We start from the raw sequence: 21,526 nt of genomic DNA, 5'->3' as shown, positions 1-21,526 counted from the left end.
GGTGTAGGTGAGTCACGATCAGTGTGAATAAGGGTATAGTTTCATGTGGTCTGCAGCTTTTATCCAACCTCTGCAAAGTAGCAAAAAGCTCATGGAGAGCTCTCAGTCATGATGCACTTATGATACAAGGATTCCAGTAAACAGGAGGAGCTATATTTACCATCTCCCATCACAAACCATTTTATGCCTAGTTTCCTTGGATACATAATGAACACAGTGGATGGGTCAGCAGTTGCCTATAATTACAAAGTGATTTATCATGCTGAATTTAATCTGAGGAATTTAGATCTGCAAAGTGTTTGGGAGACTAATTAGTGGTGTTGCTAGGTCAAGCATCACTAGGCTATTACCAAAGGTGGGCCAATGGGACAGGCAAGGCAGGCTCCAAGCTGGGAAAGCCCCCCCCCCCCAACAACCAATGATTGTCAATGCTTAATAGACTAGAATGACATTTAACTCCCATAGGTGGCTCCCATTCCTTTAGCTATGATCAAATTCAAGTAAGAGCGGGATGCAGGCATCAATAAGAGGACGTCCGACTTACTAATCTGGGAGTCAGAAGAGGAAAAAAGAAAGAGGAGGAGAAGAAGAAGCATGAGAGTTCTGACTGGTACAGAATCTTTCATATTTACTGAATTATCCCTTCTCACGAAAAGATTGCCAAAAGCCACGCAAGTCGTGATGAGTATTGTTTACATTCACTGCATGTTATTCTTCATACAATTCTTATTTAATCATGAAAAAATATAGCTACATCATTAGGAAGGTGTAATCTCCAGATTTTATATTTCACCTCTGTATTATGATAGAAATGTTACAGTAAGAATAATTCCTTAAGTTAAATAAGGAGTACACTGACATGCAAAATCAAAAGGAGAGTTACGGACACAAACATGTAATAAAGGCACACATGCCCATTAAAGCAAGCTCTCGTCTTTTTGTCATTGCGAGGCTTTAGCAAACAATGTCCATTAGACGTTGTTGTCCAAATATGTGTGCATTTAGAGACAATTTTATGGATTCTCACATTTATTTCAAATTTCTTTAGAAATAGATTTGATTGTCTTTCAGGGGCAGATTCATTAAGAATGAATTGTGCATGGTAAAAGCGCTGTTTTTTTGCACACGCTCTCTGCGATTGTTTAGCACCTGATTTAAAAAACAAATTATGCAGATCAGGTAATGGCGCAAACACGCCCGCAAACTCACCGTTGAGCACAATTTACACGTGCAATTCTGGTCTCGTGGTCCGATTCTGAGTGCTATATTAGCAGAGGACGCCGCAGACCACCGTATTTGACACGCCCTGCCAGTACTGTACATCATCACTGTGATCCAGACACCTGGATCATCTCTAAACATGGCAGAATGTGCACTTAACAACACCGCACGTCTGGATGTATGCCAGGTTATAACGCTCTTCTCCATCATTTGATATAGTCAGTTGAAAATGTTCACAAACATCTCTGCCTACTTTCATTTGGCGGCAATAGTGCGGACTAAATTGCTCCAGGCAATTCTTGTGAATGAAGCCAATCTACAATGAGTCACAGAAAGAAGATATGTTAGCATGGAAAGGAATCAGTGTCGGCACTACGGGGGGCCCCAGGGGGCCGTGCTCTCCCCCCATTCTGACCAGTGTGCCACGTGAAAAAGTCTCTATAATAGAAGCAAAAACAAAAAGGAGAACGGATGGATGATAATAGCCCCATACAGTACAAAGGGATAATCAAAAGATAATCAAAGATAATCAAATCACAAAATAATATGTGCCCCATGTGCATACAGTCTTCATACACTGACATGCAGTTTCTTACCCCTAAAAACAAGAAAGAAATCATTGTGTGTTTGAACTTGAGCTCTTTATCACTCTGTAGCAAAGTTCAAACCAGCAGAAGTCGTGTAAGTAAATTGTATTTGTTTATTATATTTTGCCTAAAATGTGTGAAGTTTCAATCCTCTTTATCTTTGATTTTCCTGATTTTTAGATTAAGTTTATCTAATTTTATTTTAGTCTATTTTAACAGAAGGGGAGACAAAAGAATATTCAAATAAAATGGCTAATAGCCTTTTAACTGCTCATCTTTGTTACGAGGGAAAAGAAGCAACATTAATTTCAGAGCTAAAAGGGCGCTTAAAATGCTTCTTGAGTTGCTGTCCGTGTGCAAGGTTCTGAAATGTGTTTGAGGATGAGGAGCCAGTATACAGAAGATTTTAATGCATGGCAGCAAGTTATTTACATTTTTCCTTCTCTCTCTGACGAATGTATAATGATATTATTAAATGATCATACAGTTTAGCTATCACAGAGTATGTTTTAAATAGTCTCGGTTACTGTCGTATCCTCCGTTCCCTAATGGAGGGAACGAGACGTTGTGTCTATGTAGTGACACTTGGGAGCCCCAAACACCTCTAATCTTTGAGAAAAGGCCAATTAGAATTGGTGAGTGGAATTTGTATGCCACTCCCCCAGACATACGGGTATAAAAGGAGCTGGCTCACAACCACTCATTCAGGTTTTGTGCTCAGGAGCCGAGACAAGGTCCCAGCCATTTCAGCGGATAGAACCGCATTCTGGCAAGAGGGACACAACGTCTCGTTCCCTCCATCAGGGAACGGAGGTTACGACAGTAACCGAGACGTTCCCCTTCTGTCACTCACTCGACGTTGTGTCGATGTAGTGACACTAGTGGTCCCTATAGAAAAACGCCACAACAGCTGGACCGTGTTACGTGAACTGCCGATGCAGGTGCAAGCAATCTACTGCGTGTGTAATAGCAGGTGCATCAGTCCACATGTAACCTCCCCCAATGCCCCACAAGACGTCATGTAGTTCCCCACATCCCAGAGGGGGGGAAGCATCGTAACTAGCGTGAGAGCAGGCCGTGCCAGCCATGGACTTTTCCCTCTGTTTTCTCTCCACAGAGTATTAGATTCGGCTGGGGCCATCTAACGCTATTACACGTGCCGGGGAAGGTGTTCTTTTCCTTTCCTATTCTTTCAGGGGGAAAAGACCCCGCGGAGACCACATCCCGCCCGGAGGGGAGGTAACATGTGGCAATACGTCATGTGGGCTCACCAGCTGCACATGGAAGAGGAGCGGTGGTAGGTCCTGCCTGGAAGGGGAGGAGCTCTACAAACACAGTGACCGGTGGCAGAGAGGGCACTGCCCAAGGGAGATGCGGGTCTGCTGACAGGGAAAATACATCACGGGGGTTACCGGAGTAACCGGCACCTGTGGAGCACCTATCCCAGTACAGGGCATATTAGTACCCATAGTGGGTCCGGCTGCGAATTCCTCTGCCGAATTCGCAAGCCACAGGGCTAGGGAGGAAGGACATCCAAGGTTCACGGTTTGTGAACTCGCATGGGAGAAGATGCGCACGTCTTTGCCTCACTGAGGGGAAAGGCGCTATATGCAAGTGATACACCCGGCCAGCTGTTTCGTATTACCAAACTTACCTGTTCGTACCTGACAAAACACGGGACGAAACTGGCTCAACCCAGAGATTGTAAAATCTCGCAAAGGTATTGGGTGTTGCCCAACCCGCTGCTCTGCAGATGTCTGCTAGAGAGGCGCCATTGGCCAGTGACCAAAAGGATGCCAGACTCCTTGTAGAGTGTGCTCGTAGTCCCAAAGGGGCAGGCATGGCCTGGGCTTGGTATGCCAGAGCAATGGCATCCACCATCCAGTGGGCAAGCCTCTGATTGGAGACAGCGTTACCTTTCCGCTGTCCGCCGAAGCAGACAAAGAGCTGCTCAGAGCATCTAAAGCTCTGCGTGTGATCCAAGTAGATGCGCAAAGCACGCACCGGACACAGCAATGACAGGGATGGGTCTGCCTCCTCCCAGGGCAGCACTTGCAGGCTCACCATCTGATCCCTGAAGGGGGTCATGGGAACCTTGGGCACATAGTCTGGCCGGGGTCTCAGGACCACGTGAGAGTCTACCGGACTGAACTCCAGGCAGGTATCGCTGACAGAGAACACCTCAGGTCCCTAACCCTCTTGATGGAGGTGAGCGCAATCAGGAGGGCCATCTTCAAAGAGAGGACTTTCAGCTCGACTGACTCCAGCTGCTCAAACAGGGCTCTCCGAAGGCCCAGGAGGACCACGGAGAGATCCCATGAGGGAAAGAGGTGTGGCCTAGGAGGATTCAGCCTCCGGGCACCTCTCAGGAACCTGATGATCTGGTCTTGCCTCCCTAAGGACTTACCATCCACTGCGTCGTGGTGTGCCGCTATGGCAGCCACATACATCTTCAGAATGGAGGGGGACAGCCGCCCCTCCAGCCTCTCCTGCACTAAGGAAAGCAATGACCCGACTGTGCCTCTCTGGGGGTCTTCACCTCGGGAAGAACACCAACTTGTGAACAAACACCACTTCAGGGCATAAAGCTTCCTCTAAGAGGGAGCCCTGGCCTGAGTGATCATGTCTTCCACTGCTGGTGGCAGGCCACTTAGGTCTTCTGCGTCCCATCCAAGGGCCAGACGTGGAGGTTCCAGAGGTCTGTGCGCAGGTGCCAGATGGTGCCCTGTCCCTGAGAGAGGAGGTCCTTCCTCATGGGAATCTGCCAGGGAGGGGCTGTCATGAGATCCGAGAACCAAGTCTGAGTGGGCCAGTACGACACCACGAGGGTGACCAGTTCCTCGTCCTCCCTGACCATGCACAGGGTCTGTGCAGTAGGCTCACTGGGAGGAACGCGTATTTGTGCAGCCCCCGGGGCCAGCTGTGTGCCAGCGCATCTGTCCTGAGGGGGGCTTCCGTCAGGGAATACCAGAGCAGGCAGTGGGAGGATTCCCGGGAAGCGAACAGGTCTACCTGTGCTTTGCCGAATCGACTCCAAATCAGCTGGACCACCTAGGGGTGGAGTCTCCACTCTCTGCTGAGCATCGCCTGCCATGACAGCGCATCCACTGTGGCATTGAGGCTGCCCGGGATATGAGTGGCCTGTAGCAACCTTAGCCGCTGCTGACTCCAGAGGAGGAGATGGCGAGCGAGTTGCGACATGCGACGAGAGCGTAGGCCGCCATTGGTGATTTATATATGCTACTGTCACTGTGTTGTCTGACCAGACCAATGGCAATAGCCTCCGCAGGGCGAGCAGTACAGCCAGCAACTCGAGGCAGTTGATGTGCCAACACAGCCGTAGTCCTGTCCAGGAGCCAGTGGCTGCATGCCCGTTGCACACGGTGCCCCAGCCCAACTTGGAGGCATCTGTGGTGACCACGACACGTCTGGACACTTGCTGTAGGGGTACTCCTGCCCGCAGAAATGCAAGGTCTGTCCAAGGGCTGAATAAGTGGTGGCAGAGTGGCGTGATAGCCACGCAATGTGTGCCGAGGTGCCATGCCCATCTTGGGATTCGAGTCTGAAGCCAGTGCTGAAGTGATCTCATAAGCATTAACCCGAGCGGCGTGATTCGGGCAGAAAAAGGTGCCCTCCATGACCTCATCAGCTCGTTGTGCACTTCCGGGAAGAAAGGGACCAGGGGGGGCGCGGCTGTGAGTGGCGATTAAAAAACATCATTCATCTGTAATGGATATCATGAATCATGAACATGGGTTTGGGATTACTTTAGTAAACCTTTGTTAGTCAACACCACTGCATCCACAGATGCAAGTTAAGACTTTACTATGTAAAGGAGAAGCCCTAAATCAACACTGTCCAGAAGCGCTGCCAACTTCTCTGGGCTTGGTCTCATCTTAGATGGAAAGTAGAACAGTGGAACTGTGTTTTTTGGTCAGATGAGTCCACATTTCAAATAGTTTTTGAAAAACACAGCCATTGTGTTCTCCGGGCCAAAGAGGAAAAGAACCATCTAAGCTGTTATTAGCTTCAGGTCCAAAAGCCAGTGTCTGTATGGACCAGGGGTGTGTTAGTGCCCATGGCATGAGTAACTCGCACATCTGTGAGAACACCATGAATGCAGACAGATATGTATGTACAAATTTTGGAGTAGCATATACTGCCATCCAGCACTGTGTTTTCTAGGGACATCCCGAGATTTTTAAGCAGGACAAATTAAATTCCACATCCTGGCCGTATAGAGTGGGGGTGCTAGATTGGCCTGCCTGCAGTCCTGACCTGTCTGTAATTGAGAATGTGTGGTGCATGGTGCATAGAATACAGCAACCAAGACCCCGTACAATTGTGCAGCTGAAGACCTGCATGATGGATTAATGGTGGTAAATTCCACTTTTTAAACTTAACAAACTTGTGTTTTCAGTGCCTAAATGCTTAATAAGTGATTAGAAGAAACTGTGTTGTTTCACAGTGGTAAACACTCGACTGTCCCAACTTTTTTGGAGTGTGTTGCAATCATCTGATTTGAAATTACTATACATTAAAAAAAAAAAAAAAAAAAAAAAAAAAAAACAATGAAATTCACAAGGTAAAACATCATATAAAGTTTTGTTGTAATGCTTTCAATATAGCAAAGGGTGAATATAATTTACAAATCACCACGTTTTTATTAGCATTTTACTGTCCCAACTTTTTCAGAACTGGGGTTGTACTAACAACCTAACAAAGCCCAGGCAATTAACACCCTAGCAACCACATAGCAAAGTACTAAACACCACTCAGAACACCTTAGCAGCAGCACGTTGTCATATTGAGTTTTGCATCACTCACATTTTCATTAGAGTACAAGGAGTAACATTAAGAGTTACAACCCGTGTTGATATCCATTTCCTGAAACAGCACTTTGGAGAAACCCATTATTTAGAAAACCCCTGTGGATTAGGCAATATTTTAGGGACTTTTGCTTCACAATGAGAAGAGGTTCCTCATTTAAAAGCACAGCACAGCATTGGCTTGTCAAAAGATTTAAACAGTGGAGCTTGTCAGTGCCTGCGGATCATGAAGTACAGGTTATAATCAGTTAAGCCTAATAAAAAACAGAACATTCAGTGTGTTGACACTAATGTCTTGGCACTATTAAGAGGAACAACCTGAATAACATTATGCTTCCATATACAAAATAATTTGTTCAAATCTGCACAAAATAAAATCACATTGGTTTCTGTCTTAACCATGCTTCTGGGACTGAAGAGAATGCATAGAGCAACACTAAAATTTCTGCTTAGTCTGTGCCCATCACCCAAAACCATGTCAGTACTAAACTAGGTCAACCCTTCCTTTCTCAGATCAGCCAGATCACTTTACTGCAGCTCTTTTCTCCCCCCATCCAACCCCAACCCCTTCACTGTTTCCTTTGTCCTCCTCTTCCCTATATATCCCTGTCTTCCATTCCTGCACACACCTGGAAACTGTGTGCGTGTGCATGTGTGTATACTTCACTTCTTTTCTGCCATTCCTCTCTGTGCATTGTTTTTACACATGTTTGACTGCAGGGTGAGAGGCCAGAGGGCTTGAGATTGGCTTGAGGTCACAGAGCAAACAGAGAGACAGAGGCAGTGAAAAGCACATGGACTTGAGATTCAGCTGAGACAAGCAGCTACAGTTGTGAGCTGCAATAGTTAGAATCACAATGTGTTCAAATTTACAATACCCACATAGCATATTACAAGGCATGTGTTGAAACATGTTATGAGGCATTTTAGAGTAAGCTAATAGTTATTGTACGTTCTTTTGTTTAGATGTGGTTAATTATAATCAGAACCTGTCAGAAATTCGATCAATTATTATTCATAGCTACCATATCAGTGTACATTTGTTCACATTTGGAAAGATGCAGAAACAATGACATGGATGTATTGACAGCATCTAAAAAAAAAAAAAAAAAAAAAAAAAAATGACACATTTACAACTTTGGAAATTTAAAAATATTTATGAATCACTTATATTATAAATATTTTGTTTTATGGTGCTTTTGTGTTGTATTTTATGGCCTTTTTTTTTTAGCCGCAGCATTTTCTAAAAAACTGCTTTTGTGCCCCACGGCAAACAAAATAAAAATAATTAGTAATTAAGTAATGATTACAGAATTGTTATTCATTTTAAAGTTTAGTGTTGGTTAAACTGATTTAATCCTTTGAAACTAGTTGAATACGGCACCAGAAATCACACAGAACAGAATTAAATCATTGTAATGTCAAATTCAGGAAATGTGTCTACTAAGTTAAATAAATGTGATTGCTTTAAACATTTAACTGGTCTCATTGATTATAAATGAAATCATTTTAACCTATTAATTCCATGAATTTGATATTCATGGATTCAATAAGGATTTGTAATTATTTGTACTTCTCTAAAGTTGTTCGTACATAAAATAATTAGGTTTTAGATGCTGTCACAATATTTACATTTTTTTTGGTTTATGTCAATATTGTGTATTCAGTGTCTATACAAACATAAGCATGTGCTAGAACCACACTTTACATTGGAATACATACAAATACTCTTGAGATCAGATTGAATTATTAATTGTCATTTAAATTAATGAGATACTGTATTTAGTAGAATGTCCAAGCTGCTCTATACCATACATTGAGTTTTTGTCAAATAAACAAAAAAGCATCATAAAAGTGGTTCAAACAACTTGTATGCTATATTATAAATCTTCTGAAGCAATATGATAGCTTTGTGTGAGGAACAAATTGAGAATACCTGTTAGTGGCTGGTTAAGTAGTTATTGCAAGTAGTATATTGTAATAGTTTTGATTAAGTAGAATTAAGTAGTTGTTGGTTGTAACCATACACTGAATTTTTTTAAATTTTTTTATTTTGATGTAAAGCAGAAAGGATTAAGGACTTTCTAGAATGAATAAGTTAGTTTAAGTGTGAACTTGAAAATATTAAGTAAATTCTACATTTGTACTCAATTCAAACATGTAAAAATTATTCTCTAGCTTAAAAGTAAATATTATTTATGATTGTTTGTTATCTTTACAATGCATCATCTTGTATATCGGTCCTAAAGTAGAAAACCTTGTCATATTTATTTGCTAATTTGATAAAATTTCACAGGTAAATTAAATAAGTAAATGTACTTAACTTTTTGAAGCTGGTGTTCCCAACACTGAATAATTAATGAGCATGCATGGCTTAACTGTTTGCAAGTTTATTTACACCATTTGTATTGTTTAATTTAATGTTACTTTTGGTAACTTCTTGTTTTGTGAAGTCTGAAGTCCTTTTCTACTCAAAATTATCTGTTGATTGTCACCGTCATCATGTTTTGTGCACCAAGTGTTCAGGTCTGTGTATGCACCTCCGTGTTCTGTCATCCATGTGTCATGTGGTACATGACTATATAATTAAAAAAAATAAAATAAAAACTGAAGGGCTAGGACACTTTTAAAAGCATGGCTTAATTCAGTGCTGCATTGCTTGAGTAAAATGTGCAAATAAAGCATGAGTAAAATTTATTTGAAAAAGAACATTTGCAAAGGTAACTTTATTTGAGAATTTCTCATTCAAAGCCACATGGAATATTTTGCTAACACTTTTCAATAAGGTTCCATTTGTTAACATGAACCAACAACGAGTAATACTTATTTAACATTTATTAATCTTAGTTAATCTTATATTTATAAAATTGAAAGTTGTATTTGTTAACATTAGTTAATGCACTATGAACTAGCATGAACTAACAATGAACAATAGTATTTTTATTAACTAACATAAACAAAGATTATTAAATTATGTAAAATATATATTGTTCATTGTTTGTTCATGATACATAATGCATTAACTAATGTTAACGAATGGAACCTTATTGTAAAGTGTTACTGAATGTTTTGCAGCCTTTTACTTAAAAATATGGTCTGTTAAATTTACTGGCAATATTTGGGTGGAAATTGCTTCCTAGGTCTTTTTAAGTAAACCCCACTCCAAACCATTTTCAGTGTAGGAATACCTGTGTTTCCCATTGTGAAATTCCCAGATTAATTTAACTGTACATAAGTTTTAAGTGCCTACTTTTTCAAAATAAGATACTGGATTCCCATAGTTTAGGCCAAATCCTTAAGCAGAACCACACTGGTCCATAAATAATGCTTAGGTTTTTTCTTCTTCTGTAAGTCCAGCATGAAAGTGTAAAATGATTTATACGGAAAGCTGAACATCGGTCATGATACAAAGCTCCAAAACTCTTTCATCTTTTTCCACCGACATCAAACGAAACTGTCAGTTTCAAAGACACAAAGATGAGCACTGGAAGAATATTCTTGACAGTTTTTTTTTTTTTTTTTTAATACCAACATTTGAAAGGTAACCAGTACAGGCAGGAGCCATATGAGCCTGAGGCACTTCTTTGATTTGATTAAGTATACATATGTTGATTTGTACAAATGCAGGGGACCCGTTTATGTGTGCCAGATCCACCTGGTAATGTACAGTATATTATGTACCCATCTTTCAGCTCAAAAAGGCTTGTATTGCATTAAAGCATAACAGGACATTTAAATTGAGGTTTGAAAATAAATAATTAGACATAAGTAGTTACTTCTTAGAAGCACAATATTTAATCAGAATACTGATAATACCTTTTCTACTTATTTGCATTTGTCTTTTGTCGTAATTACTTCTGATTACTATTTTTTTCAATTCAAACATATCTTTTCTTTTTGGTTGTATTTAAAAATATATCATTAAATATGCTTAAAGGATTACTTCACCCAAAAATGAAAATGTAGTCATTGTTAACTCACCCGTGTTGTTATAACCTTATATGACTTTCTTTCTTTTTCTTAACACAAAGGGAGAAATTGTGAAAAATGTTGTGCTCAGTGATGTCATACAGTGACAGTTTATGGTGACCGTTAATCAGAGTTTTTATCCTAACCAGCAGTGACGAGCGACGGTACATTTTATTGATCACTTGTTTTCTATTTTCGGCATCACGCGTGCATCTCTGTCCGCTGTGAACTGGCACCGGTCCAAAAACTTTCAAAAAAAATAAGGCTGGGCATAGAAATGCATCAATTCTCTGACTACAAACTCTTCACACAAGTTCTGTCCTCTGTTTTGTGTGCAGCTATGTTTTGTTCTGTTGTCGCTATCGCTGTGGAGGACCTGTTTTTAGATAAATAAACATCTTTTCACTTGAACGCCCCAATGTCGCTAGGGGGCTGTGTGAACTGTTGCTCTCGTGCTCTATCATGAACGTGCACAGGAGATCAATGGTCAGTGAACATTTTCACTAAATAATACATAAATAATTTATTACTGACTTCTGAATTATACTTTTGCATCTTTTTGAAGCTTGAAGAGGTGGTCACCATAAACTGTCATTGTATGACATCACTGAGCACCAAAAAATATTTTCTCACAATTTCTCCCTTTGTGTTAAGAAAAAAGAAAGAAAGAAAGACATATAGGGTTATAACAACACAGGGATGAGTAAACAATGACTGCATTTTCATTTTCGGGTGAACTATAACTTTAAAATACAACATTAAAAATGTCTATATGTTTGTTGACAATTTATATTATGATGTAGTGAAGCTGCTGAGATAACAGTCTAAAAGTTTGAAATAAAACACTGGGCTTACTGTCCTTTTATAATGCATAAATAATTCACTCCAGAGAATAAATGAGTGAATGAATGAATTAAATGTTTTTCTATCACTATGTGTCTGAAAAGCAGCTCTTTCAGTTCCAAGAGAACAAAAATCTATTCAAAATATGAGCTGTACTAGGTTAATTTGCAAGTTAGTAAAAGTAGTTGGGAATTTTTTTTTTTTTTTAATATCACTGTGTGTTTAGATCAATGATGTAAATTATTTTTCCTATAATGGCTTTACTAATCTTTACAGGAAACTTGTAAAGTTGTAAAACTTAATCTACATTGCAGTTATAACTGCAGCACTCGATGCAGGTTTAAATAAATAAATGACTTTCGCCAACAAACAACAAACTTTACTATTCTAAAAGTACAATATAAAAAGGATCATTGATTATTTTGCATTATTTTGCATCAGAAACAATTTATTTTCCATGGATGTGATATACAGCATTTGTAGAATTTGTTGTTGCTTATTTACTGTAGCTTTTGCATTAATTTACTGCATCAACCTCAGTGCATAAGACTGAACACTAAAAATAAGTTACTGATCTGTTTGATCTGTGTGCTGTGAGAGTGTGGTTACAATCACTCTTTTAAAATTACAGGTCAGAGGGCAAGTGAAGTGTGATTAAAAGAAAAAAATACAGAAAGTTGAAACAGAGGGCAACATAAATCACGGCTTAAGGCTAGTCTTTAGGGGTTTAATTTGAACCTTTAGCTTCTGTTTTATTTGATTTTTTTGTTGTTGTTCTCTACTTTTGATAAAACATGAATCCTTCTCAGAGGAGAATTTTAGAGGTTGCTCTTTTATAGCTTTCGGAGTCTTAGATGTTTATACTAAAAGTCCTTAAATAAAAACAGAAACAAATGAGACAAATGTTGACATATGGCAAGTGTATAGAGCTATCAATTTAATGTGGATAGCATAGCTCAGATAATTTGGTCTTGGAAGAATTTGATGAGAAATGTTTGAGGTCATAATGAAATCTCTTATTTCTTTATTGAGAACAGCCTGAGACATTGTTGAGATCTCTTCTGAAACGTTTGTTCTTCCTGTCTAGGAGAAACTATTGAAATATTAAAGAGTTCCTACATTCCTACATGAGCTGTTGTATACATTTATTGTGCAACATACATACCTTATAAGTTTCATAGATGAATGTATGTCATACGGATTTTGAAACAACATGAGGGTGAGTAAATATTGACAGAATTTTCATTTTTGGGTGAACTATCCCTTAAAGCAAACAGGCTGCTAAAGTTTGAGAAACAAACTGATAGTGTGTGCAGCTCCTCTTTCGATCTCTTCATACAGGAATAGGAGGAGTTTAGGAGTTACATTTATTTAAATCATGGTGGCAACGGTTATTTAAATCAATAAAAGATGCAAATTCTCTTTCTCCTATCTCAATTATAAGTGAAAACTGTTGGGCAGCACAGCAGACAGAAGATTCATCAGTCAAAGCTCCAACCAGGCTGTCTCCTTCCAACGAGTCTTTTCAAATACAAGCATCTCATAGTCTGCAGCCCACTGCTGGCCTTTTTCAGAAAACAGTACCTTCCCATGCATGGCAGTAGTGATATTTGGTTCAAAGTACACTATTGGTTCAATTGCATGCTGTGGAGCTTTGTGACTTAGATGCCGTCATTTAAGTGTGTTTTTTCAACTTCGACCACTCTTATGTCCCAGGGGTTGATTTTTATTAAAAATAGTTTTACCATGTTGTCGTCATTTATTTTTGCTACTTTTGTTCTATGAAAATCAACTGGTAACACTTAACATTAATATTCCCTTTGTTAAGGTCTTCTAAAAGGGTTCAGTAATGACAATTAAGCCATTTACAAATGCATTATAAATAATTGATATGCAGTTATAACATCACGAATAAGAGGGTGACTTTCATGACATACCTGTGAAGTAGTGTTCCTGTTGCTGACATGAGTGTTTGTAGCCTGCTAGCCTGCTTAGCATAGCTTATTCTTATTCTCATACTTTCGTCGTTTTATCCTTTGTCATTTTACCGCGAGTTTTGGGTTTTTCCGCTTTTCTACTGTTTCATCTGTGTGTATTTTACCTGTTGCTGCTGGCGCCTAGCTCGAGTCTGTGTTTGTTGCCTGCTAGCTTTTTTAGCATCGCTTATCTATCTGTTTTCAGCTTTTAATCCTTAACATCTGCCATTTTTCAACACGCATCAGTTTTCCCCCGCATTATTCTCTTATCGCGATTCAACTGCGTGCATTTTCCGCGTGTATCCGCTTTCTGTTTTTATCTGGATTAAACTGCGTGCATTTTACATCATGCACCCATTTTTCTCCTCTGTGTTACACAGATTATGCATTGATCTCAAAGCACCGCTTATCAAGAACAACCATAACAACAAACAATTGCATGAGAGATTCACATCGATCTCAATCCCTCACTGCTCAGAAACAACAACAATCAATTGCGGTAAATCATGGCATCCGCTCATGTTATTTCTTCTTGCATTGCATGTCACATGTTTACAATAGCTTCTTCCATCAGCAGTGAGGGATTCACATGTGATAAATGTAAGGAATTAGTCAGGCTGACGGAGAAGATTCATGAGTTAGAGGCACGCATCCGAACGCTAGTGGAGGTCAGTGAGAAAGAGAAGCCGGTAGATACTGTTTCGGATGCGGGCAGTACAGAGAGAAATACACACACTTTGGTTCCGGCTCTAGAGCCCCCACAGCAGGGCGTTTGGGTGGCGTCTCGCCGGCATACTCGCTCAGCAAAGTGACACCACTCTCCCGTTCCTGTTAGGGTTTCCAATCGATTCAACCCACTCAGTGATGCACCCATGAGAATCATGTTGAAAGAGCCTTGGTCATAGGTGATTCTACTGTAAGGAACGTGGAAATAGAGACTCCAGCCACTATTGTTAAATGCATTTCGAGTAACAGAGCTTAAACTGGATGAATATAATAGTTTAAATGAATCTACTCCCCCAGGTTATTGTTATAAACATGAGCCTCGTCTGAAGGGTTGAGGAGGAGGTGTTGCTACAATTTACAGTGAAGTTTTTGGTGTTACTCTGAGGACAGGATATAAATGTAAGTCTTTTGAACTAAAAATGCTTAATGTGACAACGTCAGATATAAATAAAATAAAAAACTCTGTCGTCTTTTACCCTTGCTACAGTACATAGATCACCCAGGCCTTATTCTGATTTCCTTGGTGAATTTGCTCATTTTTTTTTTGTAGATAGAGCTTTAATTGTTGGTGACTTCAACATTCACATAGATAATGAAAATGACACATTGGGATTAGCATTTATTGATATTCAACTCTCTTAGACTCTAAGACTCTCTTAGAGTCAGACAAAATGTGACAGGACCAACTCATCGCCATATTCATATGCTAATGTAGGGCTTTACTGGTAGTTTAGATCAGTGTTACTATCAGAAATAATTAATAATTATTTCTTTAGTTATTAATTCATATTTAAATTAATTAATTTAATCTAACTCATTAAAACCTCATATGGGTCTCCAGTAAATGTAGTGCGCTACGTTTAGGAGCGGGTTTGGTTATTAGCAATAATTAATAATTATCAAAGATTATTATTAATTATTAAAATCAATAGAACATTGATGAGAATCAATGTTAGTTTTTTTTTAATCCTTTAAATCAACAACTATCAAAGATAATCACCAATCATTAACATCGATGAAACATTAATTAAAATTAACACTAGCTTATTGATCATTCAGATTCAACAATCATCAAAGATAATTATCAATTATCAAAAATCAATAGAATATTAATAAGGATTAACATTGACGAGGCACCACCCTGGAATCAGGGACTAATAACCAGATAGTATAACAGTCTCAATATTAGATTGTTGACATCCGAAGAATATCGATTTTTGGGAAAAAACAATGAATGAAGGCTTGAATCCGAGCACTGACATCTCGTCAGCATGACACAGGTGTATGCAAAACAAACCAAAATACTTCTCTTTGTAATATAAACAAAGTTTATTTATGCAATAATATCAATTAATAATTAATACAATGCAGTCAATAAAGTTCCGACTTACAACTACAAACTAAACAGTGATATGATTAGATATGGAAATCAAAATAATCCTATAACACATGAGGGTGTGTGTGTGTGTGAGAGCGAGTGTGTGTGTGTGTGTAAGGAGGGACGCGCACAAAATGGCGGACGTGACTCCCGTGGAGAGTATGTCATGCGAGACTTCCGGCCAGGGAATGTGACCGCGAATGTGGGCGGAGAGAAACCAGTCAATGGCGTCTTCCAGTTACCGTGTGTATCCACTTGTATGATAGCTTAGGGACAAAGCTGAGTTTTATCACGAAGCTATCTACGAGCCAAAAATGTGTGCCAGAATGTTTGTGAGGGGTCGCGTGTGTGTGTGTGTGGTTAGTATGAGAGAGAGAGAGACAGAATTAAGTGACGGCCCCAAAGCTGATTTCGGGATCGTGGGAGAGAAAGCAGCTGTTAGTTTATCACTCAGAGACGCGGTGGACAGCTCGTAAACAGTCCCGAGTTCTTTGATTCTTTAATGGATAAACTCAGTTTGCCGGTCTCACCCGCGATGGCGAAAATGCACAACAGTCCAATTTGGTTGGACCACAATACAGCAAATCAAATTCGTGATAATTAATACCCTGAGTATTAATAATGAGCGGACATAGCGGTCCGTAAACTGTACAAGCAAAAACCTTGAAACCCAAGAATAACACACTATAATATTCTATCTCTGCCCAGACGTAAACCTCTTACTTGAATCGCATTAGGATGCAGAATGTGTGTTTATCTGTCCTTTAACTCAGACTCGGTTCCTCGAGGCTTGGGTTATGATGGGAGGCTGTTTCCTCACTCTGTCGGCGGGCGGTACGGATGCTGATTCTCGGTGGGCTGGCGGAGAAATCAGAAATGTCGACTTGATTGAAGATGGAAGAGAAATCTTTAATCTCTTCACTTCTGCAGGCAAACGGATGAAGATGCAGATTGCTCGGCGGTCTCCTTCGGATCTGTTAGAGTGTTCGGTTGAACACAGAGTAATCTCAACTCGTCCAGCAAGATGGAGATTGTATGGCCACAGTTTCAAGTTGGACGTTACTTCCTTGTGCCACGAAGCTGCACCTGAGAGCAGCGATGAGCTGCCTCTACACACGGCAAGCAAAGTTGCTGGAAGCAAATCCCGGAAGCATTTCAGAGGTATTTCTACTCCTGATGATGTCATGGTTGAGGTGCGTTCTGTTGTGTGCCTCATCCAATAGGAGTTGAGAGTTCGATCCTTTAGTGAGCAAGGCTTCATGGGATTTGTAGTCTGTTTTGGACTCCCTTTGTTTGATTTTGGCATGATTTTTATCAGTAAGATTTATGACTTGGTATGTGGGGGCCTGAGTTAGGTTTTACGACTGTGTTAGGCCTGCATTTGTCTTCTATCTGAATACATGAGGTCCAACACTAGATTTAATTCTGTCATATGGAGTTGATGTTGATACTATAGAAATTCTGCCGCAGAGCGATGACATCTCGGATCATTACCTCGTCTCTTGTATGCTGCAATAAGCTAATGTTACTCAATCTACACCATGCTACCGTTCAGGTAGAATTATTCTTTCGACCACTAAAGATAGCTTCACTAATAATCTTCCAAATCTATCTCATACACTCAGTAAACACCAAAGCCTAGAAGAACTTGATGAAATAACAGAAAATATAAATACAGTCTTCTCTAGCACTCTTGATATTGTCGCCCCCTTTCAAAGAAAAGAAAAAAGCCCTGCACCATGGTACAATGATCACATTCATGCTCTCAAGAGAGCAGCTCAGAAAATTGAGCGCAAGTGGAAGAATACAAAATTAGAGGTATTTTGTGGTGCATGGAATGATAGTGTCTGTAGCTACAAACAGGCACTAAAAGCTGCCAGGTCTCATAGAAAACTCTTAGGTGTTTATTCACTACTGTGGCTAAATTGGTTAGGAATAAAGCCTCAACAGAACCAGATATTCTATCACAGCACAAGAGTAATGACTTCATGAATTTCTTTACTGATAAAATTGAAATAATCAGAAACAAAATTGGAATTATGCAATCATCTGTCACAGTACCTCAGAAAACAGTGTCTCATAATATTCCCCATGTGCAACTTCAATCCTTCGCTGTCATAGGTCATGAAGAGCTAACAAAACTTATCGAAACATCAAAAGCCACAACATGTATGTTAGATCCAATACCAACCAAGCTCTTAAAAGAGGTATTCCCTGTAATCTCAGAACCTCTCCTTAATATTATTAACTCCTTGCTATCCCTGGGACATGTCCCAAGAAACTTTAAAATGGCAGTTATCAAACTGCTTATTAAGAAGCCACAACTTGATCCTGGAGAACTGACTAATTATAGACCGATTTCAAATCTCCCGTTTATGTCGAAAATACTAGAAAAAGTAGTGTCCTCCCAACTAAGTTTATTTCTACAGAGAAATAGTATATATGAACAATTTCAGTCAGGATTTAGGCCCCATCACAGTACAGAAACTGCACTTATCAGAGTTACAAATGACTTGCTCTTATCATCTGATCGCGGCTGCATTTCACTTCTAGTGCTTTTAGATCTTAGTGCTGCCTTCGACATCATAGATCACAACATTCTCTTGAATAGGCTAGAGAATTATGTTGGCATTTGTGGAGTTGCATTAGCATGGTTTAGGTACTATTTAGCAGCCTGCTACAACTTTGTCTTTGAAATGAGGAATTGTAAAATCAAACAAAAGTTTAGAATGGAGTAACACAGGGATCAGTTTTAGGGCCTCTGCTTATGCTTCCCCTGGGAGATATTATCAGGAATCGTGGAATAAGTTTCCACTGTTATGCCAACGATACCCAACTTTATATTTCTTCAAAACCTGATGAGATTTCACATTCTCCAAATTAGCAGAGTGTATCAGTGAAATAAAAGATTGGATGGCCAGAAATGTCCTTCTTCTCAATTCTAACAAAACAGAGGCACTAATTATTGGACCAAAAACCTCTAAAAACAAGCCGCTAAAATATAGTTTGAATCTCGATGGATGTACTGTTACATCGTCTTCAACAGCGAAGAATTTGGGTGTTATATTTGATACCAATCTGTCCTTTGAAAATCAAATTACCAATGTTTGTAGAACAGCATTCTTCCACCTAAGAAATATTGCTAAATTATGACACATGCTCTCTGTTGCTGATGCCAAAAAACTAATTCATGCGTTCCTGATCTCAAGACTAGATTATTGTAATGCATTACTGGGAGGATGTCCAGCAAGATCAGTAAATAAACTTCAATTGGTTCAAAATGCAGCAGCCATAGTGCTGACGAGAACCAAGAAATATTATCATATTAGCCCCATTTTATAATCGTTACATTGGCTACCTGTTAAATTTCATATTCATTTTAAAATTCTGTTAACTGCGTACAAAGCTGTGAATGGTCTAGCTCCGCAGTACATAAATGACCTTCTACTACGCTATATTCCATCACGTTCATTACGATCGCAAAATTCTGGCCTGTTAATAGTTCCTAGAATATCAAAATCCACAAAAGGAGGTAGATCCTTTTCATATTTGGCTCCTAAACTATGGAATAGTCTCCCTAACACTGTTTGAGATGCAGACACACTCACTGAGTTTAAGTCTAGAATAAAGACTCATCTATTTAGCCAGGCATACACCTAATTTATCCTTCAACTCACAATTAGGCTGCTTTAGTTAGGTCTGCCGGAACCAGAAACCAGAAACATTGATCATGATCTATAACTCTGCAATAAATTGAATGGCATCTATGCTAATATTATTCTATTTGTTTCCCTGTCTCAACCTCGGGACTCCTATCCTGAGGTCACCAGAACCAGCTGGATCCAGCTCCATTCCTGCTTCGTGTTGGACTCCACTGCTACGTGTCACTGAGTGATGATGACTAATAGCAGCCGGTGCCAGCCAAACATCATTTCAGTCTATTACGATGGACTTCAGAGGATGAACTGATGCCAACTCCAACCATAAGACATGGGATCATTCATATGCCATTGCCTGAACCTTGGATTTAGGATAGACCTCACCGAAATTACTGGCCGGTTGAACTGCGATGCACCTAACTGATCTCTGCCTGCATCACCTCGGTGTAATGATGGACTACACTCTTGAAATGGAATAAATAGACTATCAATTAATTACCAAAAAACACTTCATCAGTCAACTAACAAGGACAATTGCATTTATGTGAACTTCTGCAGTTAATCCAGGATGAACTTCAAAGACATCAGTCATTAATCTTACAGTTCATACAAAATCTTTGTTTAAACACTGACTCTTAACACTTACTTAGTTAAATAATTTTAAACCATGACTTGCACTAGACATAAGTAATACTGGCATTATATTCATGTTGTTTAGCCAGAGGAGAACTGGTCCCCACAGTGAGTCTGGTTTCTCCCAAGGTTATTTTTCTCCATTAACCAACATCTTATGGAGTTTTGTGTTCCTTGCCACAGTCGCCTTTGGCTTGCTCACCTGGGGTTATAAATACAATTATTATTTAATAACTTATTTTTGTGAATTTTATCAAACTACACAATGATGACTCTAAGACATTATAGATATTACAGTTTCATTGTCTGTTAATGCATGATTTTCTGTAAAGCTGCTTTGAAACGATGTGTGTTATGAAAGGCGCTATACAAATAAAAATGACTTGACTAGTGTGCCGTTTTACCTCACATGTTATAAATGCTTAATAACACTTATTCAACATTAGTAACCTATGAAAATGTACCTTAATGCAAAGTGGACGCATGTAGAATTTATTAAAGGGGTCATGACATGAGGAATCTAATTTTCCTTGATCTTTTGACATATAAGAGGTCATTGTACTTTAAAAACATACTGTAACTCAAACTTCCTCCTCAAAGCATAAAGAAGAATTGTTGAAAACAAGCTGCAAAAAAGACTCGCTCTCTACTTCCTCGACATTATGATGTCACACTGTGGTAGACATTTGCATCTGACTGCCTCTACTACAACACATAAATGCCTACCATACCTTTAATCACTTCCGTAGCCCCACCCAGTAGCGGTGAGCAGTGAGATGGCAAGGAGAGGGCAGGTCAGTCAAGAGCAGAGAGCCAATCATAACAGTAGGCATTTATTGTAAAGTCTTAAAGGAGAAGCAGCACCAAAACCGAGCATTTCTGACAGAGGGTCAGAATAAGGGTGGAAAATGATTTTGTGAAGAAAAAAAAACCTTACTAATACTACAAGTGAACCTCAATAAATATTCAAAAAAAAAAAAAAAAAACAAACAAAAAAAAGGCATGTCATGAACACTTTAAGGAGTTGCCAACATTAAAAACCTATGTACATAAAGTTCTGTGTGGCTTAATGATCATCAGGCTATATGTGATATATACTGTGAATGAGCATGAAGATTTTGATGAGTGTTTTTGCAGAGGATTTTTGGTAAATAGGACTAGATAAGTTGGGACACCACTCGGAGTAGCACCATTCTTCTGACATCAACGTGACAAGGAAAGTGACAACACAAGAAATACAGTAATAAATCTAACACAAAGAGGACTGTAGCAAAATTACATATTCCCTCCTTTTAATCTCACTATAATAGTCTGTTTTTGCAGCACTGTGTCATAAAACATGAATAATAGAATTTGTGGTTTTGATTAATATATGTATGAATAAGTGTGTTTATTAAGCATTTATAACATATAAGTTAAAATGCTCACTATTTGTCAGGGATTGCATGAGTCACACTTTTTATTCATGTTGTTATAACTGCATATCAATGATTTCTAATAATTAATAAATTAGTTATTAGTCATTAATGAACCCCTTTATAAATGCTAAACAAAGGGAACTTTGATGTAAAGCGTTACCAAAAACGTATTAAACATTTTTTTTTACCTATGATAAAATCTTAACAAAGAGAGAAATATTGTGCATAATTTCCAATTTTTCAAATTCTGCAAAAAGTGTGAAAATATTTTTTTATTGTGTGTAGGA

General features: G+C 39.2%; 1 long non-coding RNA gene across 2 annotated transcripts in view; it reads left to right on the top strand.

Annotated features, from left to right (window-relative positions):
- LOC127428231 (uncharacterized) overlaps positions 1-21,270 on the top strand; it is a 50,056-nt gene extending 28,786 nt beyond the window's left edge. Inside the window, exons 2-3 of one of the 2 annotated variants that reach the window (XR_007895063.1) lie at positions 16,303-16,690; positions 19,360-21,270. This is a non-coding gene — a long non-coding RNA (uncharacterized LOC127428231). Of the gene's footprint in view, positions 1-15,162; positions 16,691-19,359 lie in introns of those variants that run through there. The other variant, XR_007895064.1, reaches the window with a different exon arrangement.
- Positions 21,271-21,526: the final 256 nt, after the last annotated feature.

Source organism: Myxocyprinus asiaticus, chromosome 3, assembly GCF_019703515.2.
Source record: "Myxocyprinus asiaticus isolate MX2 ecotype Aquarium Trade chromosome 3, UBuf_Myxa_2, whole genome shotgun sequence".
In the NCBI taxonomy this organism is placed as follows: Eukaryota; Metazoa; Chordata; class Actinopteri; order Cypriniformes; family Catostomidae; genus Myxocyprinus; species Myxocyprinus asiaticus.
This window is presented reverse-complemented; position numbering and strand designations above follow the sequence as displayed.